The sequence below is a fragment of the Macaca nemestrina genome, chromosome 19 (genome assembly GCF_043159975.1).
Source record: "Macaca nemestrina isolate mMacNem1 chromosome 19, mMacNem.hap1, whole genome shotgun sequence".
NCBI classification, from domain to species: Eukaryota; Metazoa; Chordata; class Mammalia; order Primates; family Cercopithecidae; genus Macaca; species Macaca nemestrina.
The window spans coordinates 76,681,088-76,708,828 of record NC_092143.1 but is presented as its reverse complement, the minus strand read 5'-3'; the positions used below and the strand labels follow the sequence as shown (position 1 = coordinate 76,708,828).

General features: G+C 41.2%; 1 protein-coding gene and 1 non-coding gene across 16 annotated transcripts in view; both read left to right on the top strand.

The window, feature by feature from the left end:
* Nucleotides 1-27,741, top strand: part of LOC105478848 (L3MBTL histone methyl-lysine binding protein 4) — a 448,884-nt gene that overhangs the window by 368,544 nt on the left and 52,599 nt on the right. The gene's annotated exons all lie outside the window — the stretch shown is intronic.
* On the top strand, nucleotides 16,610-16,726 carry LOC112426154 (U5 spliceosomal RNA). Its single transcript, XR_003017433.2, has one exon. It is a non-coding gene; the product is annotated as a U5 spliceosomal RNA (small nuclear RNA).

The following is a 27,741-nucleotide window of genomic DNA, read 5'->3' as shown; positions in this document are numbered from 1 at the left end:
AAAAACCAGAAATACTGTCAACCAAGAATTCTTCATCCAGAAATACCATCCTTTAAAAGCGAGGGAGAAATTAAGACATTCCCTTGTAAACAAAACTGAGGGAGTTCATAACCACCGGATCTGCCCTGCAAGAAATGCTCAAAGAAGTCCTGCACATTGAAATGAAAAGACACTAGAGAGTCATTCAAAGCCATGTGAAGAAATAAAGATCTCAATAAAGGTAAATACCTTAGACAACTATAATAGCTAGTCTTAGTATAACAGTGGTTTGTAACTCCATATTTTTTCACAATTTAACAGACTACGCATTTAAAATAATTATTAGTTTATGGTTTGGGGCATACAGTGTATAAAGATATAATTTTGGGACATCCACAACCAAAAGGAGTGGGAGCAGAGTTTTTGTGTGCCATCGAACTTAAGCTGGTATAAATTTAAGTTAAAATGCTGTAACTTTAGTAATCCCATGGCAACCACAAAGAAAACAGCTATAGAATATACACAGAAGGAAGTAGAAAAGGATTTTTTGTAACATTTCATTACAAAAAATCAACTAAACATTAATGAGAGTAATATAGGAAGTAGGAAAACAAAACTATAAGGCACATGAAAAACTAATAGCAAGATGACATAAGTCTCTATCACTAATTATTTTAGATATAAACAGATTAAACACTCCAATCAAAAGACAGAGGTTGGCAGAATAGGTTTAAAAAAACAAAAAAAAAAGATCAAACTATATGCTGTCTTCAAAAGACTCACTTTAGATCCAAAGACATAAGAGACTAAAAGTAAAAAGATGGAAAAGATATTTCAGGCAAATAGTTACGAAAAGAGACCAGAGGTAGCTATGCTAATATCAGAAGAAAATAGATCATAAAATGTTACAATAGGCAAAGACATTATATATTAATAAAATATTTAATACCACAAAAGGAGATAGCAATTATAAACATCTGTGCACCTAATAACAGACCATCAAAATATATGAAACAAAAACTGAAAGAATGGAAGGAAGAAGTAGACAGTTATATGATAATAATGGATAGAACAATCACACATACATAAGGAAATAGAGGACATACACGATGAGGCAGCTATCTAACAGACACATAGAGGACACTACCCAACAGTAGCATACAGTCTTCTTAAATGCACAAGAAACATTCTCCAGACAAAACATATGTTAGGCCACAAATTAGGTCAAAATGAGGCGTATACATACAACGGAATATTATTCAGCCTAGCAAAGGAAGACAATTTGCATATATGTTACAAAATGGATGAACTGTGAGATGAAATAAACCAGTGACAAAAAGATAAATGCTCTATGATTCTACTCATATGAGGTACTTATAATAGTCAAAATCACAGAGACAGAAAGTAGAGTGGGGCTTGCCAGGGCTGGGAGGAGGGGATAATGGAGAGTTGTTTACTGGGTCAGAGTTTGAGTTTAACATGTTGAAGAGTTCTAGAGATGGATGGCAGGGATGGTTGCATAACATTATGGATGTATTTAATACCACTGGACTATACACTTAAAATAGTTAAGATGGTAAATATTGTGTGTATTTTACCACAAAAAAAAAAAAAGGATAAAAAAACATGTCAATAGAACAGTGCAAAGGACCTCATGTGCTGATTACCAGCCCCCACAATCACAACCCGTGGTCAGTTCTGCCCCATCTATACCCCCACCTGTATTATTTTGATGCAGATTGTGTGTGCGTGTGTGTGTGTGTTTGGAACATATTTCATGAAAACACAGATTCCATTCAGTGATATAAAACAGCACATCACAAAGCTTTTTTGCACATAACATGTTAGTTCTTTTTTAAAAAAATTTAAGGCCAGGAACGGTGGCTCACGCCTGTAATCCCAGCACTTTGGGAGGCTGAGGCGGGCAGATCATGAGGTCAGGAGATCAAGACCATCCTGGCCAATGCAGTGAAACCCCATCTCTACTAAAAATACAAAAAATTAGCCGGGCATGGTGGCGGGCGCCTATGGTCCCAGCTACTTGGGAAGCTGAGGCAGGGGAATTGGTTGAACCCAAGAGGCAGAGATTACAATGTGCCGAGATCGCACCATTGCACTCCAGCCTGGGCAACAGAGCAAGACTCCATCTAAAAAGAAAAAGAAAATAAGGTGTAGGGGGCGGAGAAATTCCTTTTAATGGGCACAATCCACACAATGCAGGTGACCGTTACTCTAAAAGCCCAGTCTTCATCATTATGCAATGTATCTGTGTAACAAAACTATACTTGTGTCTGCTAGATCTATGAAATTAAAAAACAAAACAAAACATGAATCTGATTTGCCTTTGGCCGCCAGAGGTCTGCAGATAGGCACACAGAGGTGTGAGATAGCACTTTCCATTTGCCCTTCCTCTCTTGTTCCTTTGCCATCCCCCATGAAGCCGTGCTGGAGTTGACCTGCTGGAGGATGAGACCCGTGAAGCCGAGTCAGCTGCCCCGGTCATCCCAGCCAAGGCCATGTCTACTCTGCTCAGCCAACAACTGTCCAACAAACGTGTGAATGGGCCCTGCTGAAATCAGAGCTGACCGGCCCACTTGAGCCTAAATCACTGACACACAGATGTGTGAACTAAGTAAATACTTTAAAAAATGAGATGCTGATGGTCCCTGAATTTCTCAAGAGGCAAAGAATGGTCCCACCTAGCAACTTATAAATGTTCAGACGTTAGATGGCCATGGAGAAGTAGCACCTCATGTATAGTTTCTCCCTATCTGCAATAAGGTGAAAGAAGGCATTTATCTTCTCTGCAACCGGAAAACCTATAACCCAAATGCCCAGGAACACAAGAACACTGTTCACCATTCTGCTGTGCTTGTTAGCAGAAGATAATCAGCTCGCAAAATCCCTTGTGAAACAGAAACTAAAATAATGCTCAACGATCATTCTACTCCCACGGGGGAGGAGGGAGAGGAGCAGAAATCAGGACAAGAGCTGGGTTTAGAACTTGGATCACATGTGGCTTTTCTCAATGATCACAAACCCCAGCCTCCTATAATTAATAATTGGATGTATTAAGTATTTTATGGAGCAGTCTAGCCAGACTGTAAAATGGAAACAGGGACCAGCTTGGTAAAGGGAAAGATGAAATTGTAGAATTAATTAGTTTGTTCGTGCATTGAGTATTTCGTAGCAATAAGCTTATTGTATTTATAAAGGGAAAAATCTCTGGGTATAATTTGACTGTCTGATTGTTTATGTCCCATAGTGCAGTTTCAGTATGTTTCATGTTCGTGTGCCTGTTTTAATATATTTTATTTCATTATCGTAAGAAGTTTTTAATGCAATGAAACTTCAAACCAGAAGAATCTTAGAAAATTAATGAAATAGGGAGTAGAGAGAAATGGAGATAGTGTTAAACTAAATACAAAGAAAAAATTGAAAACATTTTTTTATTTGACAAAATTTGAAGTAGCAGGGGGAGGGTAGATGCAAAAGCATTTGACCTGCTCAGATAAAATCTTAGTTTACAGGCTTCTCTGAAACGTTGGAATCAAAATGATCATTTTTTTTCTTCCTTTTCCACATCCTCTCTGCAATGCACTTCCAATGGTACTAACTGATTTTTTTTTTTTTAAATCAAGTTAGTCTGAGAAGGTTGGTCCCCTATACAAAAAAGTAAATGGCGTTACCTTCCTCCCTCTAAGAGCCTCTTCATTGGCTGGGCGCGGTGGCTCACGCCTGTAATCCCAGCACTTTAGGGGAGACTGAGGTGGGTGGATCACCTGAGGTTGGGAGTTCGAGACCAGCCTGGCCAACATGATGAAACCCTGTCTCTACTAAAAATACAAAAATTAGCCGGGCGTGGTGGCGGGTGCCTGTAATCCCAACTACTCAGGAAGCTGAGGTGAGAGAATTGCTTGAACCTGGGAAGCAGAGGTTGCAGTAAGCCAAGATCGTGCCACTATACTCCACCAGCCTGGGCAACAGAGTGAGATTCCATCTCCAAAAAAAAAAAAAAAGAGTCTCTTCATTAAAATAAACCTATTACTTCACTTGTTTAGTAAAGCAATGCAAATTAATACCTAATGATAAAGTCAGAAGATGTGTATACATATGAGTTCCTGCTTTCTTTCATTTCACAGTCTGATTCTCCCAGACTAGGATTTTTGCTAGCTATTTGTTCTATCACCCAGAATTTTGAAAAGGCTAAAAAGCATATTATTGATTTGTGCACTTGGTGCAAAATTCAAAAGGTATAAAGGGGTATACAGTAAATATAAGCTCCCTCCCTGAATCTGATCCTCAGCCTTCAGTTTCCTTCCTTGGAATAATCACTGTATACTTGTGTGTCTTTCTAAAAATATGTTCTGTTTATGTAAGTACATATGTGTGTATGTGTATTTACACAAGTGATGGCATACCACATACATTGTTAAACAGTTTCCTCATGTCCTTTAGCAATAAAATCTGACCAGCAGTTCTTACCACATGGAGCTGTACACTATAAGTGACCAGTCCCTGTCCATGGCCATCTGGGTGGTTTTCAGTGTTGCTATGTAAAGGAGGCTTAAAAGTGTCTTCTATAGGTGTCAGCTTGACTGGAAAATAAGAAAGTTTCTTCTATACTCATCGCCGATGCTTGTGAGAATCGACAGGACAGATTCTGTACGTGAATGTATCCTATTCTAATCCTTTTTGGCATTTCCTCGGCTACCCTTACCTGTTCAGTTTTCCAAATGAGCTTTAATATCAGTTTTTCTGGTACAACTTTTTTCCATTCCAGTTGGTTAATTTTGAGATTGCAATAAATTTATGATTTAACTTTTAATTTTACCCTTTATGAGCTTGAGCATAGCTCAAATATTTCCTGTCCTGTAATTGCATTTGAAGTTTTCCTTTATGTAGAACTTGCACCCTTCTTACGAGCTTTATTCCTAAGCACTTTATCATTGTTGTTGCTACAGTAAATGGAAGTATTTCTTCCTCGATGTCCTCCACCTAAGACTGTTTGTATGGAAAGGTTGTATATTTCTGTGTATTACTTTTAATCCTGCCACTGTAATCTCTTCTTTATTTGTAATTTTTCATGTAATTATTTTGGGTTTCTAGGTAAATAAACATGTCACCTACAAATAATTGTCATCTTACTTATTGAAAGTTGTTTTATTCCAATCTTCCCCTAACTGAAATATCTTAATTACTTTAGAACAGTATATTTGAGCATCCTCCCTGGCAGACAGGGTCAGGCTCCTCTGCGATTACCGGTGACTTTGTCTCCTGTGTGACCAACAAGAATCCTGTACTGCCTTCACTTAATTCTACTTTTGCCTTTATTTTAGTCTTGTTGGTTGTTCTTTTGTTTGCTGATAGAAATTACAGTAATTCAATTCTCATATTTGTTTAGTACTGAAGAACAGTGGGTGAGAAGTAGTCATGGTTTCAGTGATTTAAATGTTCACTTTTTAGGATTCTTTACAAATTCTGTTTAACATTCAGAGAAAGCAAAATAAGTCACAGCAGTTTAAAATTATCCACTTTAAAAGGTATAGAGTATTATTTTAATATTGAGTCTATTTTACTATAGTCTCATTATCTGAAAACTTGTAATCTTGTGGGGAACCAAATTAATTCTTTTCTTTCTTCTATAATTTAATGCACTGGGGACTCCAGTATCGCAATGCTCTTAAGTCTCATTAGTATAAACAGTAGCTGTGAACTCCCATTCACAATTGCTACAAAGAGAATAAAATACCTAGGAATACATCTTACAAGGGATGTGAAGTACCTCTTCAAGGAGAACTACAAACCACTGCTCAAGGAAATAAGAGAGGACACAAACAAATGGAAAAACATTCCATGCTCATGGATAGGAAGAATCAATATCGTGAAAATGGCCAAACTGCCCAAAGTAATTTATGGATTCAATGCTGTTCCATTAAGGTACCATTGACTTTCTTCACAGAATTAGACAAAACTACTTTACATTTCATATAGAACCAGAAAAGAGCCCATATAGCCAAGACAATCCTAAGCAAAAAGAAAAAAGCTGGAAGCATCACACTACCTGACTTCAAACTATACTACAAGGCTACAGTAACCAAAATAGCGTGGTACTGTGACCAAAACAGATGTAAGGACCGTTGGAACAGAACGGAGACCTCAGAAATAACACCACACATCTACAATGATTTGATCTTCAACAAACCTGACAAAACGAGCAATGGGGAAAGGATTCCCTATTTAATAAATGGTGCTGGGAAACTGGCTAGCCATATGCAGAAAACAGAAACTGGACCTCTTCCTTACACGTTATACAAAAATTAACTCAAGATGGATTAATTAAGACTTAAATGTAAAACCCAAAACCATAAAAACCCTAGAAGAAAACCTAGGCAATACCATTCAGGACATAGACATGGGCAAAGACTTCATGACTAAAACACCAGCAGAATTGCAACAAAAGCCAAAATTGACAAATGGGATCTAGTCAAACAAAAGAGCTTCTGCACAATGAAAGAAATTGTCATCAGAGTGAACAGGCAACATACAGAGTGGGAGAAAATTTTTGTAAACTACCCATCTGACAAAGGTCTAATAGCCAGAATTTACAAAAAACTTAAATTTATGAGAAACAAGCCAACAACCTCACCAAAAAGTGGGCAAATATATGAACAGACATTTCTCAAAAGAAGACATTTCTGTGGACAACAAACAAATGAAAAAAGCTCATCATCACAGAAATGCAAATCAAAACCACGGTGAGATACCATCTCACGCCAGTTAGAATGGTGATCATTAAAAAGTCAGGAAACAACAGATGCTGGAGAGGCTGTGGAGAAATAGGAATGCTTTTACACTGTTGGTGGGAGTATGAATTAGTTCAACCATTGTGGAAGACAGTGTGGCAATTCCTCAAGGATCAAGAACCAGAAATACCATTTGACCCAGCAATCCCGTTACTGGGTATACACCCAAAGAATTATAAATCATGCTGCCATAAAGACACATGCACACTTATGTTTACTGCAGCACTGTTCACAATAGCAAAGACTTAGAACCAACCCAAATGCCCATCAATGATAGACTGGATAAAGAAAATGTGTCACATATAAACCATGGAATACTATGCAGCCATAAAAACGAATGAGTTCATGTCCTTTGCAGGGACCATGGATGAAGTGGGAAGCCATTATTCTTAGAAAACTAACACAGGAACAGAAAACCAAACACCACGTGTTCTCATTCATAAGTGGGAGTTGAACAATCAGAACAGATGGACACAGGGAGGGAAACATCATACAGTGGCACCTGTTGGGGGGATGGGGTCAAGGGAGGGAGAGCATTAGGACAGATACCTAATGCATATGGGGCTTAAAACCTAGATAATGAGTTGATAGGTGCAGCAAACCACTGTGGCACATGTATGCCTATGTAACAAACCTGCACATTCTGCACATGTATCCCAGAACTTAAAGTAAAAAAACACTAGCTGTTTTACTGGTGAGTGGACATGCAAGTTAATTAAGATTCCTAGTTGCAAAAATATTAATAATCTAGGTTTTATTGTTGTTAAATTTAACATAACATGAGGAAAATTAATGCAATAAATTATAGATTTCATCTTAACTTAGAAACCAATTTGATATGTGACCTCTGGCAAACCATTTAACCTCTCTACTTAGATATTTTCAACTTACGAATGTGACTGTTATTAAACATTCAATATTAAAGTAAATGTTAATTAATATTCAATATTCAACCCCTTATGCTTCTAATCATACTCTCGCTCACTATTATAAGTCCTCACTAAACAGGTCATGGTGTTGATAGTGTTACTCACTGTGGTTATTCTGATCCTTACGTGGCATTTTAGATGTTGAAACTGAGTAGGTGTTCATGACTTCTTCCTTAGCTCTTTGGCAGATTGAGGGAGTGGCCGGGATTAAAACCCACAGTCATAGGTTTTTAATCAGCTGCTGTCTTTAGCTCACCGTAAGTTCATCAGATTATCTCCTACAGCTTATTGTCTACCACTTTCTCAGGAAGTTGGTAAAGATTAACTCTTACCTCTTGCTAAAATCATTGCAAATTGGAAATGTTGTATAATATAAATAAAAGTTGACCTCCTGGAGATAAGACATTGGCATTATAAAACACAGTGATGATATTGTAAAATATTTTAACTAAGGAAAATATCCCCACATGAAATAATGGTCAAAAGGGCACCCACCTAAATTTTTTTTTAATTCTATTTACCAAGCCTTTTCCTTTCTTCTAATCTAGCACATCAGAATTTGTCTTTTGTTCTAACCATACTGTGTTATGATGTCCTATTTTTACATTTCTAAGGCTAGAAGAATGTTCATAGCAGAAAGAGTCAATGGGAGGAAAAGACGCATGCGAGAAGTCAGTCATATTGTGATGAATCTGCCGATTTACTTAGTTCTTGTTCATCTGCAGCGGACATAGTTTAAGTGATAATGTATGACCAACATTTTTTACCCTGGCAGCCATCAGATGGATAGAAGTAAAATATTCACTAACATTTTAGAATAGGGGTCCCCAACCTTCAGGCCATGGACGGGTACTGGCCCAAGGCCTTTTAGGAACCAGGCTGCACAGCAGGAGGTAAGCAGCAGGCTGGTGAGCATTACTGCCTGAGCTGCCCCTCCTGTCAGATCGGCGGTGGCATTAGATTCTCATAGGAGCGCGAACCCTATTCTGAACTGCACATGGGAGGGATCTAGGTTGCACACTCCATATGGGACTCTTAACTAATGCCTGATGACTTGAGGTGCAACAGTTTTATCCCAAAACCACCCCTCGCCCAAGCCCCTGTCTGTGGAAAAAATGTCTTCCACGAATCTGGTCACTGGTGTCAAAAAGATTGGGAATCACTGTTTTAGAATATAGAGCAGCAGTCTTGAAACTAATCAGCAATACAAAACTACACATAGTAAAGGTCTGGAAGAGTTAAACGGAGTGAATGTTTTTAGAAATGGAGAAAAACTGAAGTATATCCACACACAAATGCATTAATCAGACACTGGAGCATGAAAAGGCGTAGGCAAGTCTAAAGTTTATGATTTGTTTTGAAAAGATGAGATGAAGCTTGGTTTTCATTCAATGCGGTGAGGTCTGTGGGGTTTGAGGCCAGTGGATGCCCTGTCTGAATTTAGAGACCTCTCGAAGGAGAGGCAGAGGTAACTCTTCTTAACCAAAAAGAGTGTCTTTAAAGTAGATCTGTTTGCCAAATTTACCTGGGCGATCAATGCTGCAGCTATCCAGTGGATAGTGTTCCGTTCTGGAAGGTCGTTTTTCCAGGATTCTGTCTTGTTTTGTTTTCACCAGAACCAGGACCCTTGTTTTCTCATGCTGTCTGCAAACTTGTAACTTTACTAAGGAATTTGGAGAGATCCTATGGGTATGATTTCCCTGAGGTGCTGAGAGGAGGTGCTGATAGGAAGTCATGAGTAAACAGGGAAAAGAAAAGAAGCCGCTTGGAAGAGAGGGCTATACATTATTTTTAAACACCCTCTATGATTATTTAGCTAAATGCAGGAGGCGTAGCAAACTTTATTTTCAAGTATGTGACCTTTTCACAATCATAAACTACATACCAGAATGTGCAGTGGTTTCAATTAACCACCCTGTTGTGTTAAACCAAAAACCAAACTGAAATATGAGGGTCTTTTTTAATACCCATTGATTTGAGTAATTAGAAAAAAAAAAAGCAGCATTGTAAGAAGCATTGTAAGCAGCATTCTGCAGCTGAATTTATCCCTATCTTTTTACTTTAAGCTAGAGTTGGAGAAAAAAATGTAAATTACACTATTTGGTTTCATTTCTTAGTTTAGATAAATAAGTATGACCAGCAGTAATTCATTAGCAGAGGCACTATTTATGTAATGCTTTCTTTCAAATAGTGTACCTTGAGGGGGGAAAGTAGGCAGTTTGCGTATTTTGTAGGCTTTAGTGACTATGATTTAGCAAAACAATATCCTGGAATGTATTAGGAAATAAAAATGACAGATTCATCTTGCTGTATTCTCTGCCCTGAAAAGCTATTTATGTAAATATAAATGCTGTATTTGTATTGTAGTACAAAGATAGCTGCAAAAGATGGGCTCCTTAGTCACTGTTTTTGAGATGACAGTAAGACAGGGAAAACCAGGAAACTACCAACTGTGTTGTGATTATCAACTCCATATAAAACATGCATGGATATGCTCTCATTTTAAGAAATTCCAATCGATGACCATCCAGACTTCAAAATGCGTAAGTGAGGGTAATTGTGAACATTGCAAAAGAATGCTGTCAAAGAAGTAATAAGGCCAGGTGTGGTGGCTCACGCCTGTAACCCCAGCACTTTGGGAGGCTGAGGCAGATGGATCACCTGAGGTCAGGAGTTCAAGACCAGCCTGGCCAATATGGTGAAACCCGGTGCCTACTAAAAAATACAAAACTTAGCCGGGTACCTTTATTTTTAATCTTGGTGAGACTTCTTCCAGTGTGGGAAAAATGATCAAACAAGTTACACAGGTAGATTTTTGAAAGGAGACTAACAAACTTGGAAAAAGCATAATAGCTGTGTATTTGCACATTTTGTTGCAGTTGAAGTGCATTGGGTTCAAACAATAAATCTACCACTGAAACACTGCACGAACTTGGGCAGATTACCTAAGTTTTAAACTTCAGATCCCACTTGGAACATACAGGCTAATTGTACTCTTCCCCGCGTGGCTGAAGACAGGTGAGGTGTGAAAGGTACAGCCTTACACAGGCACAGAGTTTATTATCACAGTATATGAATGTGGTTTTCCGTTACAGTTACTTTAAATACCTCTTCCAGGCAACTTGAATAGTTTACAACCCTCTCCCCTTCTTTTTAAGTATTTCCCGCAATGTCCGGCATGGTCCTTATCAAAAAGGGGTACTTAATAAATGCTTGTAGCATGTTGAATTATTTGATCCTGACTTATTTACTTCTTCATTTCATAGAAAGCTAAATTAGTCCACAGGAAATTAGCCACGTATTTCTACATTTTCCCACTGGAATGTTCTTCATTCTATCAAAAGGAAAGAAAAGCTGGCTCACTTTCTGTAGATTTTTTGCTTTCCCATTTGAGTTTTAAGGACTATTTTAAAATATAGGATTTTCTTTTATCTTTCCACATCATGAATCAGTGCACTCAGATGCAAAGATCATTTTCCACTTTTCTGATCTTTTCCAGTTTTATTATCATCTCCAAAGCTAATGAGAGCCACTGCTCCCTGTCTATTCTCTGCTGCAGAAGTCAGTATGTCTAGCCACATAAATGATTTCTTTTAAACTCTGAGTATAGCCACACCTTTACTGGAAAGGGGCAGGAAGCAGCGCCCAGGGAGCGACCTCGCTGTATTGAGCTCTGCCCTCCTACCAGCCACGCCTTCCTCGGGGCTTGCATCTGTTATCTCACTTACCCTCCCAGCATCCCACAGGCCCTTGTTTTACCAGTGAGTAACCAGAGGCCTAATGGGATTAAGAAATTTACGCAAGGTCAGGAGGCTAGAAAGTGAGAGTGGGAAGAGTCAAACCCAAGCAGTGTGATTTCGAGGCAGCGTCTTAACCACTGCCTGAGGGCAGCGATCTTAACCACTGCCTGAGGACTAACAGCAGGACCTCTGCCTTTCTACAGAAGGCACAAATAGGTGCTCAGTGATACTTCTTGATATATAAAAGTAAAAAAAAAAGAAAACATTTTGAAATGTATAAACTCTGGATTTCACTCGTGCCTTACTTGTGACCAGGTGACCCTAAGCCAAATCACGTAGCCTTTGTGCCTTAATTTTCCCAAATCAACAATAAATTAAAATACACACCCTCCAGAGATGTTGTTGGGATTCAATGTGATAATCCTCATAAAGCAAGTAAGTAGCACTATGCTTGTCACACAGGTGGATGACGAAGCTGTAAAGACGGATTTTTAAAGACCTTTTGAGCAGTGCTAAATTACAGCATCAACTATAATCTGTCGGCAGTAAGAAATCATTGGATGTCTATCACCTTGTCCCAGAGGTACATGATCAGATTCGTGTTGCTGAAAAAATGAGTTTAAAAGTATTGTGGAGGCTGTAGTGAGTGGGAGCAAAATCAGAGACAAGGCACATGGTCAGAGGCTTCCCCGAGGTCCAGGCAAGAGGAGATGAAGGTTTGGGCAGAACAGTGGTCATAGACGCAGAAGCAGAGCTCCATGAATATTGCAGAGGAGGAGCTAAAGGGATTGAGCTGCCATTTGAAGGTAAGGAAATGAAGTGGTCACACGTGACCTTGTAACAGCAGCTGGGCATATGGTGAATATGGTGATGTTATCAACCACACATAAGAATTACTTGAGGAGAAATAGATTGTATGGTGAAGATCATGAGGCTAATTTGAGAAAGGCTGAATTTTAGATTTCCTACCAAAAATCATAGAGAAAATGTTTATTAGAAATTGGCCCAGGGTACAGAAGTTATGTCTGAGACATAGACCAACATTTGGGATTAATAGAGTGGCAGAAGATGCCAGGTATTAAATAACTATCAACAGCATCAGCACCACACTGGGGGACCCAGCAGCGCTCAGCACATCTTTGTGGCAGGAGGAGGAGGTATAAAGGAAGGACAAGAGAGAGAGTGCGATGCCTGAAGAGAAAGAGCCTAGGAGAGGAGAGAGGCAGGGGAGGCAGGAAGAGCTGGCGGAGAGGCTGAGAAACCCACCCCCCCAGGAGAACTGGGACCAGAGGTGCGCCATGCAATGGCTTCGATTCTCAACTTACCTCTGTTTGTCTATATTGAAAAAGATTTCACAGAAACCCTAAAGATCAGTGTCTTCCCTTTTGTGCACTCCTCACAAATAGTCTGAATGCTGCTATTTAGTCACTTCCATGCAGGGAGGGCCACAAAAGGCAGTTGCCCCACTGGAGAGCAGCTCCTGTTGCAGGTTACAAAGGGGAACAGGACGGCAGGCCGCGGTGCTTCCAACAGATTGTGTCTGAAATTCAGTGACTCATGGTCTTAGCTCTTTGTCACCTTCAGTCTATTTTTCCATTGTCCTTTTCTGAATTTTTTCACCAAGCTTTATGCTACCCTTCGGATATATTTATTGGCAGTATCTCCCACAGCTACATGGAAACACACTGAAAAAGGGAAAAAAAAGTCTCACCATGCTCTGCATTTCAATGAGGAGACTTGGGTTCAACATGTGCTTTTGCCTCTGCAGAGCTCCTCCCCATCCTCAGCCTGCAGCAGACTAGCTCCACTATCCTCACGGCCTGGCCCTGCTGTCAAGGTGCCCACTGACCACCTCATTGAAAAACCCGAGGACTGTGTCCAGGGCCTCACTTACTTGACCATGGAAAAGCATTGGGCCCCGTGAGACCATTCCCACCTTCTTGAAATCTACTTTGGCTTCCAAGACATCATCCTAGACTCAATTTTCTCCCATCTGGCCTCTCCTTTCTCAGTTTCCTTTGTTGCCTTCTCTTTCTCTATCCTGCTTCAAATACTATTTCGTGGAGCTCTCTTCTCTCCCAGACTCTGAGTAATCTCACTCAGTCTTATGGCTAATGGCTATCAGCTCCTATCTCCACCTTGACCTTCCTCTGCTTGGTGAGCACATCCACCCCAGACATATGAGACTAGTCCAAACCAAATTTATTATCCTATCTTCCAAGCCTAGATCAGAAAATGGCTCCACCATCTAACCAATTGCTCAAGCCAGAAACCTAGGAGTGTCCTTGACTCCTCTCCTTCACAAATCACCTATATCCAGTTAGAAACCAAACCTAATTGATTTTGCCTCCGAAGTCTTCTCTCCCTCCCTGCTTTTGCAGCCTAGTGCAGAACCCAAGAGTCTCTCTCACTTTGACTACAGGATGGTGTCTCCATATCTGGTCTTCCTGCCTCTCTGCTTACTTCCCTACATCTTATTCTTCTCGTTGCCGTTAGGGTGATCTTTCAAATCTAATCATGGCACTGAATGCTGAAATCCCTTCAGCAGCCTTTCCAGCAACCTCAGAATAACCAGGTTTCTGGGACCTTCATGACCTGGTCCTTGCTCACGTCTCCATCCCCATCTGTCTCCTCTGCCTGCCCTCTCACCTCTTGCCTTTGCACATACTGTTTCCTCTTTCCAGAACCTGCTTTCCCCCTTCTTTTCACCTCCACCCGATACCTGACTATATCAGAGCCAGCCCTCTCACCTCAGCCTGGACATCTCTTCCCTCTTTAGTCTGAATCATTCCTAGCTCCTCCTCCTTCCCTCCCCACAATAGGAAAGGGAGCTTTGCTGGTTAATCTCATAAATCCTATAATCCCTAAACTTCTCCCATCATAGCATTCATTATACTGTCTCTCCTATAGAATGTGAGCTCCATGAGGGCAGGGACCATGTGTGTCTTGTTCCCCACTATATCTGCAGGGCCCAACTTAGAGTCTGGCACACAGTAGGTATTCAAAACACTTCTAAATAAATGATGCACCTTGGGAACACAGACATGGACAAGAGGACCTGCCTCCTGTTTTCAAGGACACAAACTTTTAAAGAAAAAAACACTTACGAATAATTATGACATCACAAGTACTGTAATAGAAACATACTTGATCCAAATTTTCACAGAAAAGAGAGTGGCTAACTTTGTCTGGAAGACACGAGTTGATCTTTAAAAGTGTGAGGAGCCAATATAAGATCCATCTTTGGACTTAGCCCTGCTACTAATTAGCTTTTCATCTTCGGTAAATTAACCTGACTTCTCTGAATTGTAATTTCATTCTCTACAAAAGTGGAGATAATACCTCACTTTACAAAACTATAGGGAGGACTAAATAGACTAATTTAAATGATGTATACGAAGCCCGGCACCTAGTTAGATGCTCAGTAGATAGTAGCTATTTTATCATTTGATTGAATTCCTTTTACACAGTGCTTCTTGAACTAATTAATGCACCTGAAGGCAAACGAGGAAAAAAGAATACATTTCTTGAATGTGACTAAAATTACAACTTCAGCTGGGTCAACATGAGGGGTTTCTAAACTACAGTCTAATATATAATTTATCATTTGCCTCCATTAAACTGTAATGAACTATTGAGAACCAAGGGGACAGTCCTTACACAAAAAATTTTCTTTTACCACGACCTAGGGAATTAGTTGCACTGTTGCTTTCGTGCTTAGAGTAACTTACTAGCTCTGGGTCATCTTTATTCATCTGGATATTGATTCTACATAATATCACATAATAAGCTCTCGCCTCATCAGCCTAGTATACTTAGGGAGGTATACTTTAAAGGTATGAAATCTGTGACTGTCCGTGAAACAGCAGAAATGCGTTTGAAGACATTTGCAATGAATATAATTCTGATTAAAAGCTGTAGGTAATATCCATGCATCTCCCTTTGTTTCCTTGGGGAAAGACTAATGCACTATAAGCCTATCTTTATGATGTTGATGATTAATCCTAAGAGATAATATCATGACATTTCTATCAACCAATTTCACCTCACGTTCAAGATGCCAACAAGTTGATCTCAGTTAGTTTGGGGTCCCTGAGATAATGTTAAGTCATTAATTAACTTGCGTAGCCTCAGGCATCTTTGCTGGAATCCTTGCTGCTGTCTCTTCTTGTGCTAATCAGAATCTTTGCTCTGATTGCTTCCAGACCTTAACTCTTTCAGAGCATAGACATGTCATTGGTTTGACAGTTCCTAAAAATTATCCAGTTGTCTAATAATTAATGCTACTGTTTAGATATTCAGAAGTCATTTGTTTACCAGAAGAACAAATTCTAGCTGGCCCTCAGAATTCAGAGTAGAGCGGAAATGGTAGGGCTTTCCCTGTTTTAGAACATTTAAAGAATTACACTGCATGCCCACAACACACGGAACGTCTCTCATTTCTCGATGTAGCTGATGCCACTGAAGTCTTTAGTACATAGTCAGTGGTAATGGCCATTATAGAATCTACCAGGCTTTCCATGGGTAGGAGAAGGGGTTTGGGGTAATCCTTTACTTCAGAACCTCCCATGGTTCTAGCCTGTGCAGTGGGGGCTCAGCCCTGCTGTTCATCAGAATCACCCGTGCAGCCTTTGCTTACATGCACATGCTCAAGCCCCACCTCAGAGACCAACTCTGGAAACGGAGCCGAATGTAGGTATATTTTTCACTTCCAGGGGTGATTTGGATAAACAGGTATGGTTGGGAGTCACTGTCCTCTGGGTGGGCAGCCTCGGTTCGACTTTCCAGCTTCCTCTCCTGCTGCACTCAGGACTCCACCCGATCAATCACTTCCACATCTCCATCTTCATGGTGTCACCTCTACCGTGAGCCTCCTCTTCCTCTCCACTGAAATCCGAAGCCTTTCTTAAAATAGTGGCTCTTATACCTTACTGTGCATAAGAAAACCCTGGAACATCTGAAAAAGTTCTGTTTCCAGCTTTCCCTGTGCTAGAGGTTCTGATTCACTGGGGCTGGGATAGGGTCTGGGCAGGACATTTTTGGTAAGCTGTCCGGTCAACTCCAAGGCAATCATGGCTCTGCTCTGAAAACAACTGCTTTATGCTTTTCTCTGCACAACCTTCCCCAAATCCAGCTCTCACAGTTAATTGCTCTCATGCTCTGCTTTCTTGTCAGAACAAATAAATCTTTCACTTTTTACTAAAGATTCCCATGGAGAGGGACAGTTGTGAGTTCATAACCAAACTTTTTAAGGCCTTACTTAGGCAGGGCTAAATGAAAAGTTTAAAAAAAAAAAAAAAGAATGAATTGCTCTTTCCTCTGGTCAGAGCACTTCGCTCATCCCACTGGTGTGCACTCTGTCTGCATGATATTATGGGCTGTTACCCAAGGGTCTGTCTCCTCATTTAACGGGCAGTCCTCAAGGGCAGGGACCATGCTATCCTCATTTTTGTATTCCTGCCCTTAATTCAGTGTCTGGCACAATTCAGAAAATGTATGTCAAAGAGACAGTAGTGTTTTGTGACATAACATTTATAATTTAAAATTACAGTGTAAAATCTAGAAAAAGTAAATAAAATTCCACAGCTGCTGCTCTGTGACTCAGCATCCGTGTCAAGAGGAGACTGTTTTCTTCTCGATTTGGGGCGGCTGCGGCGCCAGCATCTCTCACGCTGTCACTGCTCGAGAAGTGTCTCCAATCAGCAGCAGGCCCAGACTGTCCACTCTCATTTCAACTGCATTTAAATCCATTTTGCATGTTTCTTTCAACATCAGCCTTCGAAATCTTTCTCCAGGAAGAAAACGATCTCTGCTGGAGATGCTGAATGCTTGTGGTCATTTTTTTCTTCTTTCTTTTTAGCAGATTTCTGTAATGGGCAGGACCAGCATCCGCGAAGGGTGTTGTGTTCATCTCATGATCACGGACTCCAGGGAGATGGTGGGCTTCACCCCTCAGCTCAGGCGGGCTGTCTACCACCCCCTCTGCTCTGGGCCTCGGCTCTGCCCTGGGAGGCAGATGATCAGGAGGCTGTGGTACCCCTGGCCTGGCTGCCTCTCCATGCCCCTTCCCCACAGGCTCTGTCTCCACAGGGGCCTTTCTCTGCCTGCTGTACCCCTGCCCTCTGCCCGCCACTTGGCCCTTCACCCTTCAGGTCTCTGTTTAGCTACCATCCTCACCAGGAAAACTTCCCAATCCTCCTGAAACTGAGTCAGGGGCGCCCATGTTCTCCTATTTGTTTATCATAAGTATTGTAGACTTAGCAAATCATGCTACTGATAAAATCACCTGCTTGCCAGGCATGCAGAGTGGTATAATAGACTTTGGAGACTCAGAGGGGGAGCGGGAAGGGGATAAGGGATAAAAAGCTACGTACTGGGTACCATGTACACTACTCGGTGTGTCTCTGCACTGAGACCGGGCTTTGTGCCTCTGTTCCTGGCCTTCATGGGCCACAAAGGTGTCTTTGCAGTTTCCTTCCTATGAAGAATATTTGAGTTAGAGACTCTGAGCTAGTCCCTGTGGAACAATCAAAGGATAGAAAGACATGCCCCTTACCTGCAGATTGCTTTCAGAGAAATTAAAGCCATAATCACACGGGTAAGATTACACAGATCAGAGCCAAACGGTGCCTAAGGAGTGACCATTGTAGTTGGTGTTCCGGTATCTGCAGCATGTAGTTTGAAATTCCAGCCATCTCTCAAGGTCCACCTCCATCTGACCCTTCCAAAGGCTCCATCCGTGCCCCTGCTGCTCCCCTGGAAGAATCCTCCTCTTTAAACACATGGCTGTTCCTTGTCCTCCACATAAACCATGGCAACCCCACTTCCACACCTTTCAAGCAGTGAAGCCCCACCTGGGGTATTTCCCTTGCTCTGTCTCCTGACATGCCCTGTCCTGTAGCGGGGGCCTGCCCTGACCATCCAGCCAAGTGTTCATATTCTGCAGCGGTCACAGGACACTCAGTAGAGACTGCACTGAGTTGTGATTCGTTTTTTTTAATTAAATTTTTTTTTTTTTTTTTTTTTTGAGACAGAGTCTCGCTCTGTCACACAGGCTGGAGTGCAGTGGGGCGATCTCGGCTCACTGCAACCTCTGCCTCCCAGATTCAAGCGATTCTCCTGCCTCAGCCTCCTGAGTAGCTGGGACTACAGGTGCATGCCATCATGCCCAGCTAAATTGTTTTTGTATTTTTAGTAGAGACGGGGTTTCACTATGTTAGCCAGGATGGTCTCGATCTCCTGACCTCATGATTCGCCTACCTTGGCCTCCCAAAGTGCTGGGATTACAGGCGTGAGCCACCGCGCCCGGCCATGATTAATTTTTATGTAACTGCTTTCTCCCCTCAAGGACCATAGTTTATTTCTTTTATAATTCCCAGTGCTCAACGCAGAGAGTACTGGCTCAACAAATATTTGGAGATGGTAGTCACTTCTGGCTGGAGAAGTCAGTGAAGATTCCTAGAGGATGCAACATAAGGGAAGCATCGTTCTAGATCCCCCAAAGGCTCCTGGGACCTAAAACTACAAGTTCCTTGTTTTTGGTATTGTGTTGAGAAGAGTCTCTGGGTGTAGGTCTCATCTCTGGGTGGCACTGAGTGCTCACCATGACTGGCCGTCCACCCCCACCTTCTGCAAGCTTCACAAGCACCATGTCCTTCTGGCTTCCCTCCCACATCACCACCCCTTCTTCTTGGACTCCTTAACTCAAAGTTTGACTACCGGGAGCCATCTCCTTTCTCCAGACCTTATATCTTCTCTACACAGTCCCCCTGGGGGTTATCATCTGCTCCATGGCCTCAGCAGTGTTTGTGCAGAATACTCTGAAATCTACCTGTGTTTTCAGCCCTCATCTCTATCCTGAGCTCCTAACTCACAAGTTCAGCTGCTTGCTAAATACTCCATTTGTATGACCCCAAGCACCTCCCCCATCATCTTTCCTCCCCACAAACCTCCCCTTCCTCCCTCATCTCTGGGTCAGTAAAGGCATCCCCTTATATCCGCCCACTTCAGTCCACTCCTACTATGACTGCCTGAATCTAAGCCACCAGGATTTCTCACTTGATTCCTACAAGGGCCAGTCCTCCCGCTCTTCCTGTTTCCCCCATTGCCCTGTCTAACTAATCCTTTCTTCACATTGCACACCAAAGTGACATTTTTGAAAGTCAGATGTAATCAAGTAATGTTTCTGCTTGAAGCTCGCCAAAGTTTCCCCAATATTCTTGGGGTAAGGTCAAGTTTTCTTAACAAAACCCTTTGTCCTCTATTCCCTTCTAGCCTCCTCTTCTCCTATTCACCATCTCTTCTGCTCTCTGCCCCACACTGAGCTCCAGCCATGTGGACCCTCTTCTGTTATTCTAGTCCTCCAGGTTCCTCTCACCTCTGGCCTCTGATCACACGCACACACGCTTTGCCATGCCCTGCTAATCGACATTTGGATCCCAGTGCAGACTTCGCTTATCCTGCAGCCATCTCTGACCTCATGATCTGCATGGGGCACCCTTTTCTCTTCTGCCTGAGCAGCCTCTACTTCTTGTCTCCAGGACCTTACCATTCTGTATTGTAGTTGCTTGCTTAATTGTGTGCTCAGTAACAGTTAGCCTACAGGATGGATGGATGGATGGATGGATGGATGGATGGATGGATGATCTGTTTACTGGAAAGGTAGCTTCTCTGAAAATCAGGCTTCTTCGAAGAAGAAGGCCCACATTATAGAGAATTCATCAGTGGTACGTGAAATTTTAAGAGATGGTAGAGAAGTGCCACAAACCTTTTTACTTTAAGGATGCATTATGTTTGTGTAATCATTATCTTTATACGGCATCTTTAAAACTCAATTTTTTCCCAACAACAGCCCCATATGAGGCAGAAGAAGCAGAAAAAAATTGATTTTCATTTACCAAAGAGAAATTCGAGGCCCAGAGTAATGAAGTCTCTGGCCCAAGGTCATACTGGGCTCTTGACCTTGAACTGGAAGAAAAGTCTTCTCATTGCCAGCCACAAGCCTCCACAGACAACTTCCCAGGCTGCCTGCCCTCAGGGTGGCTATGAGAAAATGGAGTGACTTTCTTCTCTCTACCAGGAAAGACCTGGTACCAAGAGAAGGAGAAAATAGTTGAGAAAGCTTATCATGAGAAAAGAACAAATATCAGATCAATCCCTTTTGTCACTCAGTCCTTCAGCAAATACTTCTGGTTGCCTAATTCATGCCAGATCTGAGGATCATCATAGACAAAATTGGAAGCTCTATCTGCCTCATGTGTACAGTAGAAAAGGCAGACTAATCCAAAACATGGCAAATCATGCAAAATTCGAATTGCAAGAAGACCTCTGAGAGGCAGGCATATGCAGCACTTCAAGGGCAGATGGCAGGGACATTGGTCAGTCGGGCAGGGCTGAGGACACACTAAGGAACTGTAGGTGTTCACTGGGCAAGGGTGGGCCTAGGGCTGCCAAGGGTATGAGCAGAGTGAGAAGATGGGGAGAGACGGTGAGCAGGAATCTGAGTGTCTTGGAAGTTGAGGGATCAGAAGAAGAGCACAGCTCCTCATCATCATGGAAAAGTGAAGGAAGTATTTAACTGAAAGTTTTTTACACATTGCATTCTGAGTCAGCCCAAGACTGTGTTCCAGCCAATTGTAGCTGACAAGTGAGGGGAAGAGCAAGACGATGCAGGAAGCTGGAAGGAGAGAGAGCTGGCACAGAGAAGGAGCGGGTGAGTCTTCCCTTCGCTATGATGTTCTGACTTTAAAAAGCTGCTTCCCATTGCCAGCCAGCTGGGGTTCGCCTGCCCGTGCCCACCTCTAGGTCCTCATTGCAAGTCAGTCCACACAGGCACATTCCTCCTGGCATCAGAATTGGACCTACAGGGACCCTGCAGGCAGTGACTGGAAGGTTTGCTGATTTGATTCCCCTTAAAAGAGTGAGCATGTGTTTGAGGGAGCCACTTGGTCACTCTGCTCCATCAGGCGAGGAAAACAAAGCCCAGATCTGAGGAACTGTGCAGCGATGGGGACCTCTGGTTGCCCCTTGGAGCAGAAAAATGGGAGAAGAGGAAAGAAGAGAGGAGAGGTGCCAGAAGCGAATTAGAGATGGAACAAGAGAGATAAACTTGCACAGAGAGTAAAGGTACAGCATGTTTATAAAAGTGCACAGACCCACAAGAAACTGCACATGTCCCCATGGATTCTTACAGAGAGTTTTTGTTCGTTTATTTGTTTGTTTCTTAGAGACAGGGTCTTGCTGTGTCGCCTAGGCTGGAGTGCAGTGGCGCAATCATAGCTCACTGCAACCCTAAACTCCTGGACTCAATCGGCTAGTTTTTTTTTTTTTTAATTTTGTAGAGACAAGGTCTCACTATGTTGTCCAGGCTGGTCTTGAATTCCCAGCCTCAAGCAGTCCTCCCACCTTGTCCTCCCAAAGTGCTGGGATTATAGGCATGAGCCGCTGCACCCAGCCTCTTACAGAGAATTTAATACAGAAAATGCCAGGGCATGCCATCACCACTAATCAAAAGAGAAACATGGTTAATCCTGTTGATTTCTGACAAAACTGACATTAAAATCTGATGCTTGTGTATGCTTTTAAAATTATCTACACCAGAGATTTGGAACCTGCAGTTCTTTATCTCCTTTTTGTTGACTTGCTTGTTTCCTGAGAGATTTTTCTCCTCCTTGATACTTATTAGGCAAACGTAACTTTGCATCCCTCGGTGCATTTGCTGTGGCCCTTCCTGACGGCTCTTAGGATGACCGTTCCTCCATTCTTCATCGTGCTTGTTTTGTGACATTCACTCCGCGTTTTCTGCTTTTCCTCTAATCCGCATCCAGTTTCTAGATGTTAGCTGTGCCAGGCTTTACAGTGCAGGTACCTGAGTTGACTCCTGAAATGTCCCTCCTCCCATCTTCATAGTCCAGCAGCCCGCAGGTTTAAGGAGTTATTTCAAATTTTATTTTTAAGGAAAACTTGAATTTAATGTTCTTCAAGCCAAAGAACAAAAGCAAAGGTTTCTGTCCAGAAGCAAAGTTTACTACTAATGGGAATCGGAAAAGCAGCCCGGGCCATTGTTTCAATAAACAGTGATTACTTTTTCTATACTTAAAAATATCCCTTTAACAATTCAACTTCAGCCAAAACTCCTGTCACTTTTTACTATATATTTGTGTTATTACAAGAAACCATGAACATAGGGGAAATAGGCCTCCTTCCTCCGTGTCTAACAGGTCTGTTTTATGCCTAAAAGCCACCAGGTTTCCTTTGAGCTGGTCTGATTAATTGCTAGGGACTACTTGCTTGTTGAGGATGGAGAAGGAATGGAGAGGCACCAAAGGGTATGATATGTCGCTGCCTTTCAATGCTGGCAACACCTTGGGGTGGGGAGTAGTTCATTTTGAGTAGATTGAGAGAGAAGTAAAAAGCCTTGGTTTCCAGGAAATATTAGAATGGGTAAATAAAAATTCAGTTGGGGCTCAGTCAGAATACTACTCGATTAACACCACACACTGAGCTTGTCACCTGTCCCCTCCCCTCATTTTCCCTTGAATTCCATAGAACTGTCTATGTCAGGTATCTGTGCACGGAAACTTCAGCCTCACCAGCAAATGCTATAATTATTTTGAGGTCATGGGAGGATCTACCTTTATCTCTTGATCCTTTTTTTTTATGGTTTATCTTTCTGAATATGCTATCATGGCTGACAAACTGAATGAGGACTTGTCACATGTCACTTTAGCTTGTCTTCTTGTGTATTTTCAGCCAGCATTAAAAACACATATAGTGGTAATTAAGTCTTCTTTAGAAATCATTTCTTACTGGTGATGTGCTTTTGGTCCCTTGATGAGACAACATAAGTTGATAAGTTATTCTGTTGGCAGCAGTAACAACGACAGAGTCTGCATAATTATAAACCCTTCCCATGCCGGCACTTAGCAGAGTCATTATCCAGGTTGACTTCCCCACTTTGGAATAAGGAGACCAGTATTAGCAGATTATTAGAAATATTCTTGCATTCTGTATTTTGGAAGGTGTCACTGAGTCACTTGACAAGTGAAAGGTGGTTCTAAAGTCATGGGCGTAATAAAGAAATGTTCTTGTTGATGTCCAGCCTTGCCTCATACTGATTTTTTTTTTTTAATTAAATTTGCTGTTGTAGTGAGGGCTGGTTGGGTATAAAGCCACAGGGAAGATCCTATGCTTTATTTTGTGAGGAAATACTTTCTATTTATTTTACTTCCATTTTGCTTTTTTAAAAAATAAAAATAAATAAATAAATAAATTAGACTTCTTCAAGGAAAAAGATATTATATGATGTAAATAAAAGGAGACAGATGGGTTAAAGCAGGTTGGGGGGAGGATATTTCCATTTTAGCTCAGCTTTAGAAATCTAGGCCAACACTGATAAAAATTGAAGAAACACAGATTGAAACCAGATCTGTCACACAGGAGAAATGCTGCGGTATTAATACCCCATGCAAGTGGCGCTCACTACAGCGATTGTGTATGCAGGTGGTGGCGAGGTTGCTTTCCAGTTGTACTTGTTGAGGCTTCATTTTTTTAGATAAGTTGAATCATTGCTGATCAAAATGAATCACAAACCATTTTTCATGTGAAATTTGGAGGACATTTTGAAGGCATAGCACAGATCCTCTCTGAGCTGCCTGACCCTTCACATTCATCCTGGGTTTCTTATTAGATTAGTAACATTTTAAAATCTAAACTCCAACTTGGTGAAATTTTCATTAGCACTTCTTATTTCATGTTCTGGCTTTTACATTTTAATGCCTGTCTTATCAAGAAAGAGAGAATAGAGGTTTTTTAATCAGAAATATATTACTTTCAGTTTACCACCTTAAAAAAAAAAAAACACTTTGCACCTTGTTGAATAGCTAGTCAAAACTAGAATTTAAAAGCATCACGGAAAACACAACAAGGATAAAGAAGGCAGACATCGATTTTAAAGAGCCAAAAAAAGACCTGTGATGGAGGGTTAAAGTATGTTTCTTACAGTCTAGATAAGAAATGACTAAGGAACTAATGAAACATGATTCTTAAGTCCATAGCTGACTCATAAGAGATAATGGGCAACTTCATTTTTAGTCTCAATTAAGGCTAAATAGAATAGAACGAAATTAGATTGATTTAAATATCAAAGATGGAAGTTGTGCTAAGAATTCTCGCACATATGTACAGGGAGCCCTCTGTGTCCTCACCCGCAACCACAGATTCAACCAACTGCTGATTGAAAACATTCAAAATAAGTAAATAAATAAAAGTAATAATAAAACAATAAAAATAACATAAGTAAAAATACAGTATAATAACTATTTGCATTGTGTTAGGTGTTGTTAGTAATCTAGATATGATTACAGGTATACAGCAGGGTGTGTGTAGATTATATGCAATACACACCATTTTATATAAGAGACTTGAGCATCCTGTCAATGGTATCCAAAGGGGTCCTGGAACCAATTTCCCCATGAATACCAAGGAGCAGTGATACTAAAACTGGCCTTTAGGACCTTGACTTCTCCGTGGACTTTAGAAGTACAAGCATTATAATGTGTTGACTTAGGGAGCCTTGAGTTCCTGGTGGTAACAGGGAAATTCAAGGCTCCTAGGCAGCCTCCTGGACCCTGACCCTCAGGTCTTCACCATCTGTCCTCTGCTACCTGAGGACCAGAGGCTGGCCTCATCCTGACTGGTCATTGCTCCTCCAAGGCACATGGTGCTACTAACACCTACATGTACTGTCAGCCTGAGGCCCCAGTTCCTGGACTCACTCTCTGGCCCTTACGTTTAGGTTGCCATAGACCTCTTGTCCTGCCTGCCCATCTGCCTTTCTGTAACTGAGAATCTTTGACTGCCTGATGCTCACCTTTCTTGCCATACCCAGCCAAGGTCATTCTATTTCTGAGGTCTGAACCCACCTCACAGCTCACGCCTCCCAAGGTCTGTGTGGTTCCTCGCCACACCTCTGAGCCACTTGTGCCAAACAAGAATCACTAGTATTTATAGCTGAACAGTAAGTAATTCCCATCCCACTGAGAGTGTTAAACCCTGAAATGGCTTCCTAAAGCAGGTCTATTGAAATAGGAGAGGCTCTCCATTGGTCTGAAATGGTTTATGTCAATCTGTCAGACAACACAGACTATTGCCTCATTCCTACCCTCAGCAAACATCAGGTTTTATAAAGGCATTGACAAAAGAAAAGGGCTACATTGTAATAAACAGTACCCGGTTTAGGAATTTATACAAAATCCAAACCCGTGGTACTCTGGACTGAGTGTTTCTGTTTTCCCAAATTCATGGGTTGAAGCCCTTATCCCCCGTGAGGGTAGTAGGAGGTGGGGCCTTCGGGAGGCATTTAGGTTCAGATGTGGCCATGAGGGTGAAGCCCCCAGACATGATTATGCCCTTGTAAGAAAAGGAAGAAACACAAGAGCTCTTTCTCCTTACACGCACACACCTAGGAAAGGCCACATGAGGATGCGAGAACTTCCCTCCTATCATCACAGCCTCTCCTCACTGGGCTTCCTCAGGTGGTGTTGAAGCCACTAATCTATAGTATTTTGTTGTAGCCCAAATTAAGACACCTGGATACAAAGTTGTACCATCTCGTATTGTTGAGGAGCCCACAGACATCTTTTGTCAGATACAGATGGACCTTCCTTGAGCTGTCACATGTCTCTAGAGCACTAGAGCAGCAAAAACCAAGCCAAGACCAAGGTCACAGCCTTCCTGCAGAGAAAGAGTGGGGTCTGTGATTACAGAGCGCAGTGTGGAGGAGGGCTGAGCGTGCTAGGCAGGAGGTCTCCCATTCTCACTCTGCAAGGGTAGGTCCCGTGGCCACTCACCATTTGGATCAAAGAAAGGTAGTATTTCCTTATGATTTCTCCAGGTCAAGAAATGAGGTAACAAAAGAAATCATATCTTACAGATCCTCTGGTAAAGCAAAACATAAAACACAACTATCTTAGCATTTTCTCTTGACTTTTTGATTTTTGAATGGGTAGCCTGTTCATGTGATACAAAAGTCTCATGTATCCTTTTTGAGTTTCTTTAGGCATAAGCAAGCAAATGGATTAGATTTTCTTATCCTCACCATTTTTTAACATAGTAAGTAGTATGCTGTATGTACTGTGCTTCCTGCAGTTTTTTTCACATAACAGTATATCCTGTGAATTTCAACCCATTCATAAAAAGGGGACTCTTCTTCGTGCCTAGAGGGTAGTTTTATAGCTCCATGGTAGTGTTCCACTGGATGGATATATCATTATATTACCACTCCTCCATTGTGGACGTTTGGGTATTTCCAGTCTTCTGTTATTACAAACAATGCTATGATGAATAACTATGTACATATGTTATTTTGCACATGTGCTAGTAGGCCTACAGGATAAATTCCCAAAAGTGGAATGGCAGAATGAAATAGAATATACGTTTGTTACTTTAGTAACCTATCACCCAAAATACATAATATATTGATTTACATTCCTTCCTGCAGTCTTTGAGAATGCCTGTTTCTGAGTACCAATAAAATATGTTATCAAACATTTGAATTTTTTTCCAACATGGTAAATTGAAAAATGTTATCTTGGTATAAATTTAACTTGCATTTTCTTACCATGAGTTTTTTTTTTTTAAATTATGAGTAACTTTTGTATTATGAGCATTTTTTCATATGTTTAAGCCTGATTTGTGTTTAATTGGGCAGACTTTCTGTTGCCACCTTAGTCTTTTTCTTATCAGTTTCTAAGAGCTCTTTATCTTTATGCTTTAGGAAACTAGATCTTTCTCCATGAGGTGAGTCGCAAATGGTTTTTTTTAACCCCCCAATTTATTGTTCGGCTTTCAACTTTGCTTTTTTGTGAGTATTGTGTTTGTTTGGTTGGTTGGTTGATTTAGGCTTCACTTGCCCTTATTTACCAATTTTTTATTTATTCTTGGATTTAATAACATAGTTAGAGAGATCTTTCCCGTGCCGTGAGAGAATTCTGCTATATTTTCTTAAACCTTCTTTATGGGTTTTATTGTTCACATGAAATCTTCTAGCCATTTGGAATTTATCCGGACTATTATGTCGGCTATGAACCCAACTTAATTTAATTTTATTTGTTTTTTTGTTCAGAAAGATACCCAGTTGATTCAACACTGTTTACATCATTTCCTTACTAACTTGAGATGCCTCCTTAGCATGTACTAAATTTCCATAAATACTTGGTCTATTTATGAACTTCCTGTTCTGCTCTGTTGGTCTGTCTGTGTACTTGTGCCACATTATTTAACTATTGA